Here is a 23,094-nt window from a genome sequence, read left to right as displayed (position 1 = left end):
TCTTATATATATGGATATTAAAGAATACATCCCTTAATAGCTAATGTGTCAAAAAAGAAATTATAAGAGAAATTAGATGATACTTTGAAATGACTGTAAGTAAAGTTACAACCTACCAAAACCTGTGGGATGCACTGAGGCAGTGCTTGAATGAAAAGTTATAGCTGTAACTGTCTATGTTAGAAGAGAAGAAAGACACCAAATCAATAACTTAAAGTTTAAACTTCAGACAATGGAAAAAGAAGAGCAAATTAAACCTAAATAAAGTAAAAGGAAGAAAATAATAATGATTAGAGCAGAAATTAATGAAACAGAGAATAAAAAGGTAATAGAAAGTAAATAAAACCAAAAGCTGATTCTTGGAAGTATCAAAAAAAATATTTATCTTAATTGACAAAGGGAAAAAGAGAGAGAGAGAGAGAAGGCTCAAATACTAGAATCAGATTTTAGAAAGGGGGCATTACTATCAACTCTATGAAAAGAAAAATGTATTATGGAGAAATGGCATGCCAATAAATTAGACAACTTAGCTATGCTATGGTCTAGATAAAGTTTATCCCACAAAGGTTCATGTGGTAGAAGCCTGGTATTCAGTATGGTGGTGTGGAAGAGGAGGAACCCTTAAAGAGGCCAGGCCTATTGGAAGGTAGTTAGCCTATGTTAACTCAGTTATCATGGATGTATTAATGCTATCTTATGGGAATGGGTCAGGTCTTGTAGGAATGGATTGATTCCTACAAGAGTGAGTTATTATAAAATAGCAAACTTGGTCTCTCTATAGTCTCTTGCTTCCTAGCTCATAAATGTGTTCCTGATCAATTTTGTTTTTGCTTCTTCACTATTTTGTGGAACAGTCAGAGAGCTTTTGCCAGGATGCTAGTGCTGTGCCATTTGGATTTTCCAGCTACCAGAATCATGAGACAAACATCTACTTTATAAAGTACCCAGACTCAGGTATTTTGTCATAAACACCACAGAAGAAATGGATAAAATGTCAGAAAGACAAAAACTGCTAAAACTGTCTAAAAAATATACAGACAATCTGAATGGATTTACGAGAGATGGAATTAGCAAAACAGCAACAAAAACAAACAAAACAAATCAAAAACCAACCAAACCAAACAAAACTACCTACAAAGAAAAGTCTAGGCCCAAATTTCTCCACCATTTGGATTTGATAAAATATTTGAAGGAGAATTTATACTAGTATCTGTTTAAATTCACCAATTTTTAATCTGTTCCTTATTTTCTTATTACAGATTTGAGAGTTCTCCTGTATTCTTAAGTCAAGATCTTTAGGAGATGTATAACTTTCAGTTTTTCTTAATAGTCTAACACTTTTCATATCAGGGTAATACTAGCCTTTTAAAAAATAATTCTGGGATATTCCAATATTTTGTGGAAGTTTTTTTGTAGAATTGGCATTCATTCATCAACCAATAATATTGACTGTTTTTTTAATTAGCTTGTTCTTTTTAGTTATACATGGCAGTAGAATATATTTTGACATATCATATATACATGAAATATAACTTCCCATTTTTGTGGTAGTACATGATGTGGAATTACACTGGTCGTGTACTCATATATGAACATAGGAAAGTAACATCCTGTTCATTCTACTATCCTTCCTAGTCCCATCCCCTCTCCCATCTATTCATTTCCCTTTGTCTAATCCAGTGAATTGCCATCCTCCTCCCCCTACTTATTGTGAGTTAGCATCCACATATCAGAGAGAACATTCCACCTTTGGTGTTTTAGGATTGGCTTATTTCACTTACCATGATAGTCTATACTTCCATCCATTTACTGGCAAAGGTCCTTATTTCATTCTTCTTTATGGCTGACTAATATTCCATTGTGTATATTACCACATTTCCTTTATCCATTAATCTGTTGAAGAGCAACTAGGTTGGTTCCATAGCTTAATTATTGTGAAATGAGTTGCTATAAACATTGATGTGGCCACATCACTATAGTATGCTGATTTTAAGTCATTTGAGTATAGGAAGGAGTGGGATAACTGGGACAAATGGTGGTTCTATTCCAAGTTTTCTAATGAATCTCCATAATTTCCAAAGTGGTTGTACCCATTTGCAGTCCCATTGGCAATGAATGAGTGTACCTTTTTCCTTACATCCTCACCAACATTTATTGTTACTTGTATTCTTGATAAATGCCATTCTGACTATAGTGAAAGAAAATCACAGTGTGGTTTTAATTTGCATTTCTCCAATTTGCTAGAGATGTTGAACATTTTTTTCATATGTTTATTATCTGGTCCTATTTCTTCTTCTGTGAAGTGGCTATTCACTTATTGATTGGGTTATTTTTTTTTCCTCTGGTGTTAAGTTTTTTGAGTCCTTTACATATGCTGGAGATGAATGCTCTATCTGAGGTGCAGTTGGCAAAGATTTTCTCCCATTCTGTAGGCTCTCTATTCATGTTCTTGATTTTTTCCTTTACTGTGAAGATACCATTTCAATGTTTAGTTTGATTCCATTTATTGATTCTTGATTTTACTTCTTGTGTTTTAGGAGTCTCGTTGAGGAATTCATTTTCTAAGCTGATCTGATGGAGATTTGGGCCTACTTTTTCTTCTATTAGGCTCAGGGTCTCCCGTCTAATGCCTGGAGTTGAGTTTTGTGCAAGGTGAGAGATGGGGTCTAATTTCATTTTGCTATATATGGTTTTCCTCTTTCCCCAAACCATTTGTTGAAGAAGCTCTTTTCTTTAATGTATGTTTATGGTACCTTTGTCTAGTATGGGATAACTGTATTTTGACTGGATTTTGAGTTTTGTTTCTGGGCAGGTTTTAAATTATAAATTCATTTTCTTTAATAAGTATAAGGCTATTTAGGTTATCTCTTCTTGAATGAGTTTTGGTAATGTCTTCAAAACATTGTCTATTTTAATATAAATTATAAAATTTATTTCAAATGTTATTTATATTTCTTTACTTTATGTAGTATCTTTAGCCATATCAGCTAAAGACATTCCTGATAGTGTTAATATGTAAACTCTTTGTTTTTGTTCATATTGTTAGAGGTTTGTCAATTTGATTGATCTTCTTAAAGAAGTATTTTTCATTTTTTGTTAATTTTCTCTATTGCTCTTGTTTTCCATTTAGTTAATTTCAGTTCCTTAATATTATTTTGCTTACTTTGTGTTTTTTTTCCGTACTTTAAAAATATTTTAAGGTAGAAATAGGCCATCAAAAATCATTCTTTTTTATTATATATTTGTTTACTTCTATATAAATTTCTTCATATGTAATGCTTTAAGTGGCTTCTTACAAAATTAAAATGTTGTATTTCCATTTCCATTCAATTGAAAAATTTCCTAACAACCTCATTGATTTATTCTTTGACCATGGATTATTAAACATTATGCTATTTAATTTCCAACTCTGGAAAATTTCCAGGAACCTTTCTGGAATTTTCTAATTCTTATGTGGTCAGGGAATACATTTTGTGTGCTTTGAATCATTTAAAATTCATGGAGAATGGCTTTGTGGCCTGGAATGTGGTCTGCCTTGGTAAATGTCCCATGTGTACTTGTAAAAAAGTTGTATTCTGCTGCTCTTTTGTGGTATTTTAATAAATTTAATTAGGTCAAGTCAATTTACTGTATTTATAACAGGTATGCATTTCATAACTAAAATTTTTCTATGTTTTCTGTCAAGTATTGAGACAGGAATACTGAAATATGTGTAACTGTGAATTTGTTTCTTTTTCTTTGCTTTTCTATCAATTTTTTATTCATTCATTTGAAACTTTATTATTTGTTGCCTACATCTCTAGGATTATGTTGTTTTTATGATTGAAACCTTTTCATAGGACAGTATTCTAAATCTCTGCTAATTCTTGTTCTGAAGTCTCTTCTGTATATTAACATGACAACATAGCCTATGCATCCTTTTAGTTTGTTTTTTAATTAATTTTTAAAATTTACATATGACAGTGGAATGCATTCCAATTCATATTACACAAATTTTTCATATCTCTGGTTGTATACAAAGTATATTCACACCGATTGTGAGCATGGTCTTTCTACTTCCATTCTTTTCTTTTTTTTTCTTTTTTATTGTTGGTCTTTCAAAACATTACATCTTTCTTGATATATCATATTTCACAATTTGATTCAAAAGGGTTATGAACTTCCATTTTTACCCCGTATACAGATTGCTGAATCACAACAGTTACATCAGTTACATTTCCATTGATTTACACATTGCCATTCTAGTGTCTGATGAATTCTGCTCTCTATCCTATCCTCTACTATCCCCCCTCCCCTCCCCTCCCCTCCCCTCTTCTCTCTTGACCCCCTCTACTGTAAAACATTTATTCCACTTGTATTATTCTTCCCTTATCCCTCACTTCCTCTTGTATGTAATTTTGTATAACCCTGAGGATCACCTTCCCTTTCCCTGCAATTTCCCTTCCCTCTCCCTTTCCCTCCCACCTCTCATCCCTATTTAATGTTAATCTTCTTCTCCTGCTCTTCGTCCCTACTCTGTCCTTAGTTACTCCCCTTATATCAAAGAAGTCATTTGGCATTTGTTTTTTAAGGATTGGCTAGGTTCACTTAGCATAATCTGCTCTAATGCCATCCATTTCCCTCCAAATTCTATGATTTTTGTCATTTCTTAATGCAGAGTAATACTCCATTGTGTATAAATGCCACATTTTTTTATCCATTCATCGATTGAAGGGCATCTAGGTTGGTTCCACAATCTTGCTATCGTGAATTGTGCTGGTATGAACATCGATGTAGCAGTGTCCCTGTAGCATGCTCTTATTAGGTCTTTAGGGATTAGACCCAGAAGGGGAATAGCTGGGTCAAATGGTGGTTCCATTCCCAGCTTTCCAAGAAATGTCCATACTGCTTTCCAAATTGGCTGCACCAATTTGCAGTCCCACCAACAATGAACAAGTGTACCCTTTTCCCCGCATCCTCGTCAGCACTTGTTGTTGTTGGACTTCATGATGGCTGCCAATCTTACTGGAGTGAGATGGTATCTTAGGGTAGTTTTGATTTGCATTTCTCTGACTGCTAGCAATGGTGAGCATTTTTTCATGTACTTATTGATTGATTGTATGTCCTCCTCTGAGAAGTGTCTGTTCAGGTCCTTGCCCCATTTATTGATTCTATTATTTGTTATTTTATTGTCTATTTTTTTTGAGTTCTTTGTATACTCTGGATATTAGGGCTCTATCTGAAGTGTGTGGAGTAAAGATTTGTTCCCAGGATGTAGGCTCTCTGTTTATCTCTCTCATTGTTTCTTTTGCTGAGAAAAAACTTTTTAGTTTGAGTAAGTCCCATTTGTTGATTCTAGTTGTTAACTCTTATGCTATGGGTGTCCTATTGAGGAATTTGGAGCCCGACCCCACAGTATGTAGATCATAGCCAACTTTTTCTTCTATCAGACGCCGTGTCTCTGATTTAATATCAAGCTCCTTGATCCATTTTGAGTTAACTTTTGTGCATGGTGAGAGGAAGGGATTCAGTTTCATTTTGATGCAAATGGATTTCCAGTTTTCCCAGCACCATTTGTTGAAGATGCTATCCTTCCTCCATTGCATGCTTTTAGCCCCTTTATCAAATATAAGATAGTTGTAGTTTTGTGGATTGGTTACTGTGTCCTCTATTCTGTACCATTGGTCCACTATGTTGAACAGAAGTGGTGAGAGAGGGCATCCCTGTCTTGTACCAGATCTTAGAGAGAATGCCTTCAATTTTTCTCCATTCAGAATGATGCTGGCCTGTGGCTTATCATAGATTGCTTTTACAATGTTGAGGTATGATCCTGTTATCCCTAATTTTTCTAGAGTTTTGAACATAAAGGGATGCTGTACTTTGTCGAATGCTTTTTCTGCATCTATCGAGATGATCATATGGTTCTTATTTTTAAGTGTATTGATGTGGTGAATAACATTTATTGATTTCCGTATATTGAACCAGCTTTGCATCCCAGGGATGAATCCTACTTGATCATGGTGTATAATTTTTTTTTGATATGTTTTTGAATCCGATTCGCCAGAATTTTATTGAGGATTTTTGCATCTAGGTTCATTAGAGATATTGGTCTGTAGCTTTCTTTCTTTGAAGTGTCTTTGTCTGGTTTAGGCATCAGAGTGATGTTGGCCTCGTAGAATGTATTTGGAAGTTCTCCCTCTTTTTCTATTTCCTGAAATAGCTTGAAAAGTATTGGTGTTAGTTCCTCTTTAAAGGTTTTGTAAAACTCTGCTGTATACCCATCCGGTCCTGGGCTTTTCTTAGTTGGTAGTCTTTTGATGGTTTCTTCTATTTCCTCTATTGTTATTAGTCTGTTTAGGTTGTCTATATCCTCCTGACTCAATCTGGGCAGATCATATGACTTAAGAAATTTATCTGTGCCTTCACTATCTTCTATTTTATTGGAGTATAAGGATTCAAAATAATTTCTGATTATCTTCTGTATTTCTGAAGTGTCTGTTGTGATATTGCCTTTTTCATCCCGTATGCTAGTAATTTGGGTTCTCTCTCTTCTTCTCTTCGTTAGCATGGCTAAGGGTCTGTCAATTTTATTTATTTTTTCAAAGAACCAACTTTTAGTTTTGTCAATTTTTTCAATTGTTTCTTTTGTTTCGATTTCATTACTTTCAGCTCTGATTTTAATTATTTCTTGCCTTCTACTTTTTTGCTGTTGTTTTGCTCTTCTTTTTCTAGGATTTTGAGATGAAGTATGAGATCATTTATTTGTTGGTTTTTTCTTTTTTTAAGGAATGAACTCCAAGCAATAAATTTTCCTCTTAGAACTGCTTTCAATGTGTCCCATAGATTCCGATATGTTGTGTCTGTGTTTTCATTTAACTCTAAGAAGTTTTTAATTTCCTCCTTGATGTCTTCTAAAACCCATTGATCATTCAGCAACCTATTGTTCATTCTCCAAGTGATGCCAGATTTTTCCTTCCTTCTCTTATCATTGATTTTCAGTTTCATTCCATTATGATCACACAAGATGCATGATATTATCTCTACTCCTTTATATTGTCTAAGAGTTGCCCTGTGACATAATATATGATCTATTTTTGAAAAGGATCCATGTGCTGCTGAGAAAAAAGTGTAGCTGCTTGATGTTGGGTTGTATATACCTCATATCTAAACTATAACAGTTACACTGGGACTAGGGCTTTAACATGTGAATTTGGCAGTGAACACAATTCAGTCCACAACAACCCTTGAATCCCTGTGCTGCAGTAATGTCCTCTCTTTTCAGGTTAAGCCTATGCATAGAGACCTAATCTTTAACCCTGTCCTGCACTAATGAAGAAACAAAATTGATAAATTAGACTTTATCAAAATTTAAAGATTTTGATTTGTGAAATACTTGCTAAAGGGATGAAAAAACAAGCTATAGAGTGAGATAAAATATTTGTAAACCACATCTAATGAAGAACTTGTATCCAAAATACATAAAGATTTTTATGAACTCAGTAGTAAGAAAATAAGCACTTCAATTGGAATATGGGCAAAAATCTTGAACAGATGCTTGTCTAGAGATGATATACTGTTGGCAAATAAATACATAAAAAATATTCAGCATCGTCTTCTAGGGAAATGCAAATTAAAGTTACATTTGTTACCACAAAACACCTACTAGAAAAGGCAAATTATAAAATACTGGTAATACCAAGCACTGACAAAGAGTTTAAAAGGGTTTAACCACTTTGGAAAATATATGAGTTGTTTGTCTTAAACATACAAAAACCATTTGACCTAACAATCTCCTTTGTGCATGAAATCTGTACTTGAGTTCCAAGATTGCAGATCAGAGGCATCCAGAACCTACCTGCTTTTCATGAGATAGAATCTAAAGGATAGGAATGTAGCTGCTTGTTGAGGTAGGTGACCCAAGGGAGTTCTGAATACAATGGAGGAGAGCAAAGAAATCCATAGATTTTTGGATAGTTAAATAGAGGGATAAATAGAGCACCCTAGCACCAATAGCACAAAAGCAGTAGGGCAGGGAAAGGGGCATATCTCTTTGGCTGCTGTATAGATAAAAAAGAGAGAGTCCTAGTGAGCTCCACTACTGCAGGATTAAGCCATGTAGTCTAAATAGATAAGACACATGGAATCTGCATAGTGAGCTGGCTCTGGAGAAGATCTCTGCACTTCCCAACATATTCTCATGGTGCTGTGACCAGGAGCCATCTTGAGAAAGGCCCTATTATCTGACCTTGCTACTCGGGAAATCAAATGCCTCAGGATTTTCCTCTCTTTGAGACCCTGTGTCCATGGCAGTGTACTAGATCAAAGGACAGCTGCCTTATGAGTCAGTTTGGCCTGTGAGTGAGACTTCACACAAACCTGCTGAAAATTCTATGGAGTAGGAAAATGGACTATGATGTGGAAGAGCTTCCCGTTAAAATTGGTGAACCTGGGGATGTGACAGTCAGGTGTGATTTCACATGATTTCCAGGAGCACCAGCATCAGAGGCAGCAGATGTACGCGAGTCCTGTTGCTCTCACTTACCAGTACAGTTCCTTTATGACTCTAGTATCTTTCTCCAGCTACATGAGCATCCTCATATACTCTGCAGAGCTGGTGTCAGACCTGTTCTCAGAACACGCTGCCCAAATGCTCAGAGAGAATCTTTGGAGAGTTTGTATTCTATGCTAGCTCTCTGATAAACCATACCACCAGTGTTAATCCTGCCCTTTAGTGTCAGGCACAGTGGCACAGACCTGTAATTCCAGTGATTAAGGAGGCTAAGGCAGGAAAATTGTGTTTGAGTCTAACCTTAGCAACTTAGCAAGACCATGTCTCAAAATTTAAAAATAAATAAATAAAAAAAAAATAAAAATGCACTGAGATACAGCTCAATGGTTAAAAAATACCACTTAATTCAATCCTTAGATCCACACACACTCAAAATCCAAACACAAATACACAAGACCACCACCAACAACAACAATAAAACCTCTGGAGGAAATCTCTTTTTGAAGTTTTGCATTCCATTCTAGTTCCTTGACATGCTGCTTCACTGGCATTTTTTTAAGCCCTTGGAATGCAAGAACTAATGCAAGGACCAAAAGGCTCCAGAGAGAAATTTTACCTGGGGAACTTTGCTTTCTGCATTAGTTCTTTTCACTGAGCAAGGCAACTGAGAGGATTTTCAAGTAGCTTTAGCTAAAGATCACCCCTGCTAGTTATCAGGTGAGCATTACAAAGGAAAGAAGAGGGGGCAAGTACCCCCCCCCAGCCTTTGCTTTGTTGATGCAGTACAGGGCATAAGAAGACTCAGAGAGAAGCTTTGATTAGCTTAAGTTGCAAACATTCATTCTTGCTCTTTCATTTGAGTAGCTAAGTGAGGGGGAAAGTTTTATTTTCTATTAATACATTTTTGCTGTTTGTCTTCTTTGTTCTCACCTCTTTTTAAGTTTTAATCTTTCTTTTCTTCTTTCTTGAGGAAGACAGACATCCAGGCACAGGAGGCATTTAGAACCCCAAATAGACATGAGCAAAAAAGAATCTCTCTATGACTTATTATAGCTAAATTGTCAAAATGTATATCAAAGAATATTAAAAATTATAAGAGAGAAATGCTCAGTCACATTTAAAGGCAAACCCATTATAATTGACTTTTCAGAAGAATCTCTATAGGCTAAGAGGGCATTGTGATATATTTCAAGTCCTAAAAGAAAAAAAAAAACTGCTAATCAAGACTATTATACTCAGCAAGGTTATCTTTCAGAAGCAAAGAGGAAATAGTCTTTATAAGATAGACATCAATTAGGGAAATTCATGACAGATAGACCAGCATTACAGAAGATACTTAAGGGAATCCTACACCTATAACAGGAAGAAAGATAAACAAATTTTTGAGAATATGGGAAAGAATAAATGATACTGCAAATGTAGACCCACAAATGAAAAATAGAAAAGAATTTAACATTGTCATATAGTTTTCATTATACTATATATAATATAATATATACTATACTAACTTTCCTTTAGACATAAGATGAATAAAGAGAGGAACCCATCAACTAAGATGAATAAGAGAGGAAGAAATAAATGTAAAAATTCCAAACAACCTAAAGAAAATCAGCAAAACAATAAAACAACTACATACCTTTTGAAAATAACCCTGAAATGTAAGTGGTCTGAATTCACCAATTAAAAGATAGACTGACTGATTGGAATAAAAAACAAAACCCAACAATATGCTTCCTGCAAGAGACTCACCCCACCTGCAGAAACATACACAGATTGAAAATGTCAAAATGGAAAATGAAATCCAAAATAAGGATCATATCTGATTTATATACTTATGTCTGACAAATTAGATTAAGATAAGACCAGTTAAAAGACCACAGAAGGTTGCCACAAACTGTTCAATATTTATATCAATATTTATATTTGGTACATATATACTTATAATCATTACATTTTCATTAAGAAGACATAATGATTATAAGTATATATGTACCAAATATCAGAGCCAAGTTTTATAATACAAACACTACTACACATAAAGGTAGAGTTGGTCCCAATACAATAATAGTGGGTGGCTCTCACCAGTATATAAATCATCAATTCAAAGACTCAACAAAGAAACATCAGAGTTACATTATACAATAGATCAAATGTACTTAACAAATTCAAAAACATTGAGATAATGTTTGCATTTTATTTGATCACAATGGAAGGAAAGCAGAAATTAACACAAGAGAATTTATAGAAATAACACAAACATGTGGAGATTAAACAACACCCTTCTGGTGAACATTGGGTCATTGAAGAAATCAGGGGTGGTGGAATTTAAAAATTCCTGGAATCAAACATAAGTGGAAACACAACATACCAGAACCTGTGGATAGAGTGAAAGGAGTACTATGAAGAAAATTTATAGCAATGAGTGCCCATATGGTGGGGGGTGAGGAGAGGTGGTGGTGGGGGGGGGAGAGAGAGAGAGAGAGAGAGAGAGAGAGAGAGAGAGAGAGAGAGAGAGAAGAGAAAGAGAGAGAGAGAAATCTCGATTAAATAGTCTAATGATGTACTCAAAGTCTTAGAAAAACTGAAGTAACCAAACTCCAAAGCAGTAGATGGAAAAACAAAATAAAGATCAGAATACAAATAAATGGAATAGAGATTAATAGAGCAATGTAAAATATAAATGAAAAAAAGAGTTGGTTCTTTGAAAAGACAAACAAAATTGACAAACTTCTAACTAAACTTACTAAAAGAAACAGAGAAAAGACTCAAGTAAATAAAATTTGAGGTGATATCACTAAAATTTAAAGGATCATTAGGGAATATTTTGAAAAACTATATGCCAATAAAGTGAAAATTTAGAAGAAATAGACAGATTTTTTAACACACAACTTACCAAAATCAAACTATAGAATGTAAAAAACTAAATAGATCAATAAAATTGAAGTAGTAATAGAAAAAATTACCAAAAAAGAAAAGCCCATGATCAGATGAATTCACTGCTAAATGTCATCAGACTTTTGAAGAACTAACAACAATTCTTCAATTACAAATCACATTTAATAGCATCTTAAAAAGATCAAACACCATGATCAAGTTGGCTTCATGCAGTAGCTTTTCTATGTATGTGTGTGTGTGTGTGTGTGTGTGTGCACGCGCGCGTGCGTGCATATGTGTGTGTGTGTGTGTGTGTGTGGGTATAAATATATAAATATAAATGAAGTATGAGAAAGTTATAACAGCAATACCATCCACAATATTCTTTAAAAAGTTAGTCATAAACTTAGCTAAGCAGGTAAAACACCTACACAATGAAAATTAGAAAATACTCTATAAAGAAATGGAAGAAGATACTAAAAGGTAGAAATCATTTCCCATGTTCATGATTGAAGATAATTAATATTGTTAAAATGGCCATACTTCTGAAAATGATCTGCAGGTTCAATGCAATCTCTATTAAAATGGCTTTCTTCACAGAAAAAAATTAAATCCTAAAATTTATATGGAAGCACAAAAGACCCCCAAGAACCAAAATAATCCTAAGAAAAAGAGCAATGCTGGAGGCATCACAATGCCTGATTTTAAAACATGCTACAGAATCAGTAACAAAGACAGCATGATATTGACATAAAAATAGACCTACAAATCAATGGAACAGAACAGAGGACCCAGAAAAAAACCTACTTATCTACCACCAGATGATTCTTTACAAAGTTGCCAAAAATATAAATTGGAGAAAAGAGAGTCTCTTCAACAAATGGTGTTAGGAAAACCAAATATCTGCATGCAGAAGATTGAAACTAGATCCTTGTGTCTCTCCCTGTACAAAAATCTAGTCAAATGCCCCCCGAACCCTTAAGGTAACAGCTGAAACATTGAATTTTTACTAGAAGTAAACAGATAAAGCTGGGCATGGTGGTGCACAGTTATAATTTCAGAGACTCCAGAGGTTGAGGTAGGAGACTCACAAGTTCAAAGCCCACTCTGGACAGTTAAAGAGACCCTGTCTCAAAATAAGAAATAAAAAGCCGAGGAACATCATCTTTGAAACTCTAGCAAGAGCAATTAGACAGAAGAAAGAAAGAGGTATGAATAGAAAGAGAGAAACTCAAACTCAATCCCTTTTTGCCAATGACATGAATATATATTTAGAAGACACAAAAAGTTACAGCAGAAAACTACTAGAACCCATAAATGAATTCAGCCAAATAGCAGGGTATAAAATTAACACTCATAAATTAATCGTGTTCCTATATATCAGTGATGAATCAGCTGAAAAAGAAATTAGGAAAACCACCCCATTCACAATAGCCTAAAAAAATATTTTGGAATCAATCTAAAAAAATAAAAAACACAAGTAAAAGACCTCTTTAATAAAAACTACAGAACACTAAATAAATGAATTGAAGAAGATCTTAGAAGATGAAAAAACATTGTTCTTGAATAGGCAGAATTAATATTGTCTAAATGGCCATACTACCAAAAGAGCTGTACAAATTCAATGCAATTCCTATTAAAATTTTAATGACATTTTTCATTGAAATAGAAAAAGCACTGATGAAATTCATTTGGAAAAATAAGAGACCCAGAATAACCAAAGCAATGCTTAGTAAGAAAAGTGAAGCAGGAGGTGTCACAATACCAGACTTTATATTATACGACACAGTTATAGCAAAAAAAAAAAAATGGCATGGTATTGGTACCAAAACAGACATGTAGTCCAATGGTAGAGAATAGAAGACACAGAGACAAACCCACATAAACACAGTTATCTCGCACTAGACAAAGATTCCAAAAATATACTTTGGAGAAAAGAGAGCCTCTTCAACAAATGATGCTGGGAAAACTGTAAGCCCATATGCAGCAAAATGAAATTAGATCCCTGTCTCTAACCCTGCAAAGAACTCAATTCAAAGTGGATCTAGGCATTAAACCAGAGACCCTGTGCCTAAAAGAAGAAAATGTATGCCCAAATCTCTATCATGTCAGCTTAGGAACCAACTTCCTTAGCAAGACTCCTAAAGAAGTCTGAAATTCAAGAACCAACAAATGGGATGTTATCAGAACTAAAAAGCTTCTTTTTTATTAAATTATTTATTTATTCTAATTTGTTATACATGATGGTAGAATGTAATTCATTTCATATTACACATTTAGAGCACAATTTTTCAAATCACTATACACAAAGTATTTTCACACCATTTGAGTCTTCATACATGTATTTAGCGTAATGATATCTGTCTCACTCCACCATCATTCCTATTCCCTTCTTGCCCTCTCCTTTCCCCTCCCTCCCCTTTGCCCTATCTAAAGTTCCTCCATTCCTCCCATGCTCCCCACCCCCCATCACCATTATGTGTCAGCCTCCTCATAGCAAAGAAAACATTTGGCCTTTGGTTTTTTGGGATTGGCTTGCTTCACTTAGCATTATATTCTCTAACTTCATCCATTTACCTGCAAATGCATGATTTTATTCTCTTTTAATGTTGAGTATTGTTCCACTGTGTATACATAGCAAAGCTTCCCTGTCCATTCATCTACTGAAGGGCCTCTAGTTTGGTTCCACAATTTAGCTATTGTTAATTGTGTTGCTATAAACATTGATGTGACTGTGTTCTTGTAGTATGCTGTTTTTAAGTCCTTTGGGTATAAACCAAGGAGTGGGATAGCTGGGTCAAATGGTAGTTCCATTCCAAGTTTTCCAAGGAATCTCCATACTGCTATTCAGATTGGCTGCACCAATTTGCAATCCCACCAGCAATGTCGGAGTGTGTCTTTTCCCCCACATTCTCATCAACACTTATTGTTGTTTATATTCTTGATAGAGGCCATTCTGACTGGAGTGAGACGAAATCTTAGGGTGGTTTTGATTTGCATTTCTCTAATTGCTCGAGATGTTGAATTTTTTTATATGTTTGTTGATTGATTGTATATCCTCTTCTGAGAAGTGTCTGTTCAGTTCCACAGAAAAGGAAAGACTCAATAATGTGAAGAGAGGGCCCACGAAAGGGAGAAAATTTTTGCTACCCGCACCTAGATAGAGCATTAATCTTTAGGATTTATAAAGAACTCAAAAACTTAACACCAAAACCCTCCCCAAATAACCCAATCAATAAATGGGCAATAGGTACTTCATAGAAGAAGAAATATAATTGGTCAACAAATATATGAAAAAATGTTCAACATCTCTATCAACTAGAGAAATGCAAAATAAAACTACACTGAGATTTCACCTCATTCCAGTCAGAATGACAATTATTAAGAATAAAGTAACAATAAATTGCTGGTAGGACTGCATATTGCTGCAACCACTCTGGAAGTAGTATGGAAATTCCTCCAAAAACTCAGAATGGAACCACCATTTGACCTAGTTATCCCATCCCTTGATATGTACTTAAAGAACTTAAAATCAACCTACAATAGTAATATTGCCACATCAATGTATATAGCAACTCAAATCACAATAGCTAAACTATGGAACCAGTCCAGGTGTCCTTCAACAGATGAATGGATAAAGAAAATGTGGTATATATACATAATGAAATATTACTCAAACATAAAGGGAAATGAAATTATGGCATTTGCTGGTAAATGGATGGAATTAGAGACTTCATGCTAAGTAAAATAAGCCAATCCCAAAACCCAACGGCTGAATGTTCTCTCTGATATGCAGATGCTAATTCCCAATAACAGGAGGGGTAAGGAAAAATAAAAGTACTTTGGATAGACAAAGAGAAACAGGGAGTGGGAATGGGGATAGGAAATACGGTAGCATGAATTGGACATTACTTTTCTATGTTCATATATGAATACAAGACCAATGTAATTCCACATTAGGTACAATCAGAAGAATGGGAGGTGGCACTCCATATATGTATAACATGTCAACATACATTTTACTGTCATGTAAACATATAAAAAATGAACAAATAAATTTTAAAAAAAGAGCTGAGGGACTGCAGTTGTAGCTGAGTGGTAGAGTGCTTGCCTAGCATGTGTGAGGCACTGGATTAGATCCTCAGAACCATATAAAAAAATAAATGGATAAAAAATATAATAACATTATTTTTAAAAAAGAGCTGAGGATGTAACTCAATGGTTGAGTGCCCTGGTTTCATCTTCAGTCCTGAGAGAAAAGGATAGAAGGAATGAGCAGTAGGAAAAACAAAGCAAAACATATAGAAAACACTTTAAGATATTGGCACAGACAATGTTTTCCTAAATATAATTCAAAGAGCTCAAGAAACAAAAACAAAAATCTACAAATGGGCCTACAAATTAAAAATTTCTGTACAGCAAAGAAAACATTAACAGAGTAAAGAGAAAACTAACAGGAGAAAATCTTTGTCAGGTATTCACCTGACAGAGGAGTAATATCTAGAATGTGTAAAGAACCAAAAATAAACAAACAAATAACCCCCTCCCCCAACAATAATAGAACAAATAATCCAGCCAAAAAATGGGCAATGATCTGAACAGATACTTCTCAAAAGAAAGGTAAATGGCCAATAAATATATGAAAAAAAAGGCTCAATATATTCAGCCCTCTGGGAAATGCTAATGAAAAGTACAATGAAATTGCATCTCACCCTGGTCAGAACGGTTATTATCTAAAACCCAATAAAAATTAAATAATGCTGATGGGAATGTACAGGAAAAAAGAACACTTGTATCCTGTTGGTGAAAATGTAAATTAGTATAGCTACTAGGGAAAACAATATGGAGGTTATGCAAAAAGCTAAACATAGAACTATTATATGATACAGCTACACCGCCTCTGGGTATATCTCCAGAGGAAATGAAGTCAGCATACAAAAGAGATACTTGCATACCCATATTTATTGTGACACCATTCACAATAGCTAAGGTGTGGAATCAAACTACATGTTCACTCATAGATGAATTGTTAAAGAAAACTTGGTATATAAACACATTGGAGCATTATTCACTTATAAAGAAGAATGAAATCATGTCATTTAAAGGAAAATGAATGGAGGTGAAAGACATCATGTTAAGCAAAATAAGTCATACACTGAAAAACAAGTATTCCATATTCCTCCTCATATGTGGAATATATATATAATATATTATATACTTTATATATATTATACATAATATATTATATATACTTTATGTTATATATATCTAGTATAATATATAAAATATAATATATTTCTACTTTTAGAAGGGTGTATATATTTAGAAGAGTGTGTGTATATATATATAGAAGAGGGGCTATTAGTAACTGGAAGGAGCAGGAAAGAAGAAGAGAACAAGAGACGATGGATACAATCAAGGCATGATAGATACATGCGTGTATAGAAATGTCATATTAATTTATACAATTAATGGGTTAATACAAAATTAAGGAAATCTGCATATGAATATTCATAATAGTTTTCTTTTTTTCTTTTTTCTTCTTTTGTGCTGCTGGGGATTGAACCCAAGTCCTCAAGCACACTAGGAAAGTACTTTACCACTGAGATACACCCTGAACTCATTTGTACATGAAACAGTCAAAAACTGCAGACAAATCAAGGCACAGTGGTGCACACCTGTAATCTCAGAGACTCAGGAGGTTGAGGAAGGACAATTGCAAGTTCAAGATCAGCCTTAGCAATTTAGCAAGGCCCTAAGCAACTTAGCAAGGCTCTGTGTCAAAATAAACAATAAAAAAGGCTGGGGATGTAGCTCAGTACTAAAGCATCTCTGGGTTCAGTCCCCAATACCAAAAAACAAAAACAAAATAAAAAAAAAAACTGGTAACTACCCAAATATCCTATAGAAGTTGTATGGACAACAAACTGAAATATCTATAATACTGAATACTACTCAACTCAATAGAATTAACTATTGACACAAATAACAACTTGGATAGATCTTAAAGGAGTTATGCTGAATGAAAGAATCCAGTCTTAAAAGATTACATACTGAATGATTCCATTCATGTAAGATTATTGAAGTGACACATCTGTAATGGTGAATGGGTCTATTGTTGTGAGATGTTGAGTTTGGGGGCAGGATATGACTTTTTGGGTATACTCCAGGGGAGTTTCTTTGTGGTGATAAAGAAATTCTTTAGCTTCATTGTGGCAATGATTATACCAATCGTAGAACTATCTATGCACACACACACATTCCCCTCAAATAATAGTCAATGCAAAGTCTGATGAAATCCAAATAAGCTCTGCACTTTATACTGTGTTGTACCAACATCAGCTTCCTGGTTTTACAATATCCTGTGGCTAAGTGAGATGATATAATTAGGGGAAACTGGGTGATGGGTACATGAGAACTGTCTGTACTATTTCTGGACATTCTTGAAGCCTAAAACTATTTCAAAATAAGAAGTTGCAATTTTAAAATCAGATGTAACAAGCTTTAAACAATGTGCTAATCTGAAGCCCATCTGATTTGAAAGCCAGTACTCTTAGTCACTACACTGGTAAGGATCCATTGGAAAAATGCCTTTATTAGCAGGCATAAATAAGATGCACTCTCAGCTATTCAAAACTCTTTTTGTCTCTTTAGATCTTAGAATGAGGAAAAACTTCATAAAACAGAAAATGGTTAGTTGAAACATTTATGGCATTTGAGTTGGGATGGTTTTAATAGACTATATATCAGCTCATTTAGGATAAATCTCACTTATTTGTTATGGAGTGATCTTAATGTATTTTGAATTATCCTTGCTAGATTTTTACATCTGTATTCAGACAAACCTTATTGTACATGTTTTCCCTCCTCGGGTATTCTTTTTGATAGCATACTATATTTCAAAAGCTCTTTCCTATCATTTTAGTTGAGAGGAAAGTTTAAGGGAAATTAACATGTTCAAAATAAATTCTTAAAAGCCATAGACTATATTTTTAAAACTATTCTTGTTATCCTACTATTTCATTAGTATTATGACATTCTTGAAATATCTAAAATAATTAAAACTGAAAAACACAAGTACTGAGAGATCATATGAGACTTTGAAACACTCAAAAAATTTAACTGGGAAATACATAAAACAACTCTATTTGTCAGGGTTAAGGTCGTGGGAAATACATCTGTTTGCATTTGTAAAGTATACTGTCATAGAAAGCTATGCCACATAAAGCTACGGAACAAGAAGCACAGCACCAAACTGCAGTTACATCATCTGCTAAGCATGTATGTTGCAAATTACTTAAAAGCAATCATCATAATATTCTGGGTCCCACCAAAATGTTATGATTAAACATCCACAACAAAGGCTGTGCCCAGAAGGCCCTGCTTTTGTTCTGAGCAAGGTTTATTTGAAGGAAATGGAATGTGATTGTAATAAGAAGCTGGGGCTGGCTCTGGCTCTTCAACTCATTAGGCTGCTGTAATGTGCAAGAGGCAGTAGGTTGGAGGGAGACAGGCTGGGAAGAGACTCATAAGTTCCACTCCAGGGCTTGACAAGGCAAGAGGAGATGACAGGTGCAGAGGAGATGTATGAAGTACTCCATCAGGTAGCTCCTGCAGAGCTGTAGTCCTAGTCTTAAGGGCAGAACTCCCAGGAGGGTACACTCTATCATAGTCAAAAGTTCCAGTGATACATTGTTCATGAGAAAAATCAGGCAAGGCAATCACAGGACAGAGCAGAAAGCCACTTCTGTCTCCCAATCAGACTTTCAATATTTAAACGTCACTTCCTGAGTGCAGTGGGGCTTGGTGAATAATGCAGCATCCACAAATCTGTCTGAGATTTGTTCCTAATAATGGATTTTTGCATCACAAATAAATAGGGATCATCTATTCCCTTCTCCTCTCTGTGGTTACTTCTGCCTAATTTGCATTTTTACCTTTAAGGTGGCCTTTGTTATAAGAAATAGGAAAATGTCATGGCCTATGAGTTCCTGAACTACTTAACCCTGTATTAATGAAGCACAATCTTTTGGATACTTTGTTCTTTCTGGCACACAGGCCTTCAAATTGGTACAAATAACATGTAGTCAAATCCAAGTGTGGTCTTTCCATCAGAAAAATAAAAGCAGGGACTGGCCTCCTAGAAGCTGAAGGTGACAAAGTGGAAATAGTCATAGCTGAGATGAATCAAATAAATAATGTGAGCCTTGGGCATTTTCCATAAGAGCACTGGAGTTAGTAGTTGTCTAGGAGGGGGCATTTTTTAAGCTGTAGTGTTTATTTAGGGTTTTCCTTGGTAACATTACCAGGGCTGTGGCTTCAAACAACCATTTATTAGCTTGAAGTTCTGTAGGCTGGAAGTCCAAGCATGGTGGGGCTGGATTTCTGCTGGGTTTTCAGAGGTTGAAATCAAAGGGGCTGAATGAAGTCTCATCTGGAGACTAAGGAAGGATCCACTTCTAAACTCACCTAACTGGTTAACAGAACTGAGTTCCATGCAGTGGTGGTGAAGTCCCTTTGAGCAGTTTTGAGGCTATAGGGAGGTCACTCATGTTTAGATGTAAGGCTAAGAATGGCAATCATTCCTCTTGAAGAGGGAGAATGTTCACATTTGAAAGACTGCCTGGGCTCTGTCCTTGTTTAGGCACCAGTTAACTATCAGGTTTCTAGACTGTATTTGGCATTAAGGATGTGTTAACAAACTCCACTTTCTAAGGCTTCTGATGCTTAGATATAATTCAAGGGATATAATAGTTTATTTTCATCTGCATGCATTCTCACTTTTATTGAGGCTGTGCCAAGGAAAATAAGAACACCTGTATAATAGGCAGCCTCATCCCTCCCTCCCTACTTCCATTTTCCCTCTCTTTCTCCTCCTTTATTTCCTTCCCTTTCTTTCTTCCATCCTCTCTTCCCTCTCCCAAAAGAAGTTGTTGAGTCCCTCCCATGTAACAGATAGGCACAGTGCTAAGTTCAAGGAAAAATTACACCTCAGAAGACATAGCTTCTGTTTTAGGGATGATTTTATAATTCAATGTGAAACACAGAAAAGTAAATGGGCAATCTCAAAGTCTGATAAAAGGAATAACATTTTAGGATGATAAGTACAGGGGTATCATATTCACTAGATTTTTCTCTTAACTATCCATTAAGCTTAGTATCCCTGGAGTTGTATTACTCTTATTTTACTGAAAAGTCTTGAGGTTTAGTCAATTTTGCAAATTTATAAACTTAGCAAGTGCAACGCTTGGATTTGAGTCCTATCTGTGTTCTACAGCTCCAGTACTTATTGAACATGGACACTAATTGGTTATTCTAGGAAAATGTGGTGGGAATGTGCAGCTAACATAGTCTTGGAAGATCCAGGGGATGAACATGAAAGGCCTCATAGAGAAAGTTACAGCTTATCTGAGAACTGAAGAAAGATTAATAGTGGAAGAACACAATATAAAGAATAAGATAAATTTGGGCCTGGAACCTAGCTATTCCTACTTCCTAGCTTGGGGGAAATGTTTAAATTCTCAGCTTCAACTCCCTTATCTATTTTTAAAAATGAGGCTAATGATATGTCAGAGTTATCAGAATGAAATGAGATAGCACATGTGAAATTTCTAGCATAAGGCTTGGTATTAAGAAGACATCTAGTAAGAATTTCTCTTCTATATTGTACTAATATTCTGTTTCACTGCGCAAACCATGGAATACATGATCTGCTTGAATCTCAAAGCCTTGATTCAGATGGTTTAAAATGAGAGTTTAGATTATTTATTTCAATTTATATCAGTATAACCTGAATATTTCCTTTGTTATTTTGGGTATTTCTTTTATCTACTTGCTGAACAACTCATTCAGCTATTACTGGATATGTTTTAAGATAAACATTCCTGGAGGGAAAACAATGCTTGGATATTTCTCAGAAATAACAGAGCCTGAAAGAAGCATTTATTAATAAAACTCAATTAAAAAAAAACTTCTGTGTCTGGTTGTTGTTGAATTAAAAAGAGAAGACATGACTCTTCAACATAACTTACTAATTGTTTCTCAAGTTCATGGCCATTTGTTACATTTTTGAAAATTGTGTACTTTATATTAGAATCAGTTCCAGATGTAAGAAGCCCTCTCCACACCTTTTAAGTGAATGTTAGGAACCATTGAAATGAGCAGATGCAATTGGTTTAGGATAAATGGATGTGCACCAGTACTGCAAGATGAATACCCCCATGCAAGATTCATTATCTTTCTCATTAAACCTCTTCTCCTGATGGGCATGTTTGTTAAGGACATCAATATTTTCTTAATTATTCAGGCTAAAAGATTTGACTGGTCTTTGTTTCTGCATTGTATCAAATAAGTTGTTGAATGTGGTAGGCCGAATTCTATGATGGTCCCCACAATTTCTGACCCCCTAGAACACCATTTTTAGTGTGATCTCTTTCCTTTTTGTGTGGTGTAAGACCTATGAATACAAAGGATGCCATTCCAGTAGCCAGGTTACATCATATGACAAAGTGAAAGGGATTTTTTTCAGATGTAATTAAGGTCCCTAATCAGTTGATTTTGAATTAACCAAAGGGAATTATCCTCAGTGGGCTTGCTCTAATCAGGTGAACCTTTTAAAAAATGGCTTTAATCTTTTCTGAGTCGAGAGACCCCCAAGCAGTAGAGGTTCTGTTGCTAGCTTTGAAAAAATAAGTGGCAGGAAATCTACCCCCAACTATGCTTTATCTTACACAAGTGCAGTTTTGATCATGTCTCTCTCTTTAAAGAATGTTCTTTGCTTCCAATTTTTTTCCACAGTCAAGGGAGTATAACTTAGTTGTTCTGGTTGTTTTGGACTTACAGAGCTATAGATGTGAATCTAAATTTTAGCACTTAACTAGTGTTATGAACTTATACAGCTTAATAAACCTTTTCAAGCCTCAGTTTGTAAAGTGAATGTCATAAATTTGATCTTCCTTGTAGGGTAGTTGTGACAATTAAATGAGATAATACACATCAACATTATGTCACAGAGCAGGTGCTCAGTAAATCATAGCTATTAGGGTGGCTATTAAGAATTAAATTCCAACTCCTTTTTCTGATACTCAAAGTTATTTATGATTTTCAATAGGTTTTTCAGCCACATCTTTTACATCTTTCTGTAAATTTTATGAATTAATGATGTCAGCACATTGATGAGCTTGAAGTCTTTGGTTATGGGGTCTATTTTTGTCCGTTTGTTTTTTTTTTCCCCTTTAGAGGTTTTGTTTTGCTTTGTTTTGTTTACCTCCTGTTCTGCACCTATCAAAATTCCATTAACCTTTTTGAGGCTCTGTCCTTTTGAGCCTCCTGTCTAACTAGGGCTAGGAGCCAGCTGGCACCCACAAGTATCCCTGTGCCAAAATCTTGAGTCTGTTGTGATTTGTCAGAGCCCCTTCTGGATTATAGTGCCATACAAGTTGCTATGTTGTAGCAATCCCACCTACACCCTTTCTCTTACTTTTATATCTCAAATCATAACTATTGTTTCATCTCTGTTCCTGCAGCCATTTTTTAAAAACTGTATTTAGTATTTTAAATGATGCTTTGACCACTAACCTGCTCACATGATCATGTATCTTACTTCATAGGAAGATGGGATTATCCTTACATTTCCAACTCAGCTGGCACATAAGTACTCAATACTAAGCACTCAAACAAGTATTTAAAACCTTGTTGGATGGTTAGGATTAGTTTTATTGGCCTTCTTGTCA

General features: G+C 34.9%; 1 protein-coding gene across 20 annotated transcripts in view; it reads left to right on the top strand.

Moving 5' to 3' along the window:
• The window catches only part of LOC144252070 (phosphatidylinositol 4,5-bisphosphate 3-kinase catalytic subunit delta isoform-like), a 132,174-nt gene that overhangs the window by 30,907 nt on the left and 78,173 nt on the right, over positions 1-23,094 (top strand). For 16 of the 20 annotated variants that reach the window (XM_077794608.1, XM_077794612.1, XM_077794625.1 and 13 more), the window contains exon 2: positions 2,538-2,652. The exons of the other annotated variants lie outside the window; for them this stretch is intronic. The gene's annotated coding sequence lies outside the window, so the exon portion shown is untranslated. The remainder of the gene's footprint in view (positions 1-2,537; positions 2,653-23,094) is intronic. 20 annotated transcript variants of the gene reach the window in all.

The sequence above is a fragment of the Urocitellus parryii genome, unplaced genomic scaffold (assembly GCF_045843805.1).
Source record: "Urocitellus parryii isolate mUroPar1 unplaced genomic scaffold, mUroPar1.hap1 Scaffold_37, whole genome shotgun sequence".
In the NCBI taxonomy this organism is placed as follows: Eukaryota; Metazoa; Chordata; class Mammalia; order Rodentia; family Sciuridae; genus Urocitellus; species Urocitellus parryii.
Note: the sequence above shows the minus strand (reverse complement) of the source record. Positions and strands in the feature narration are given on the sequence as shown.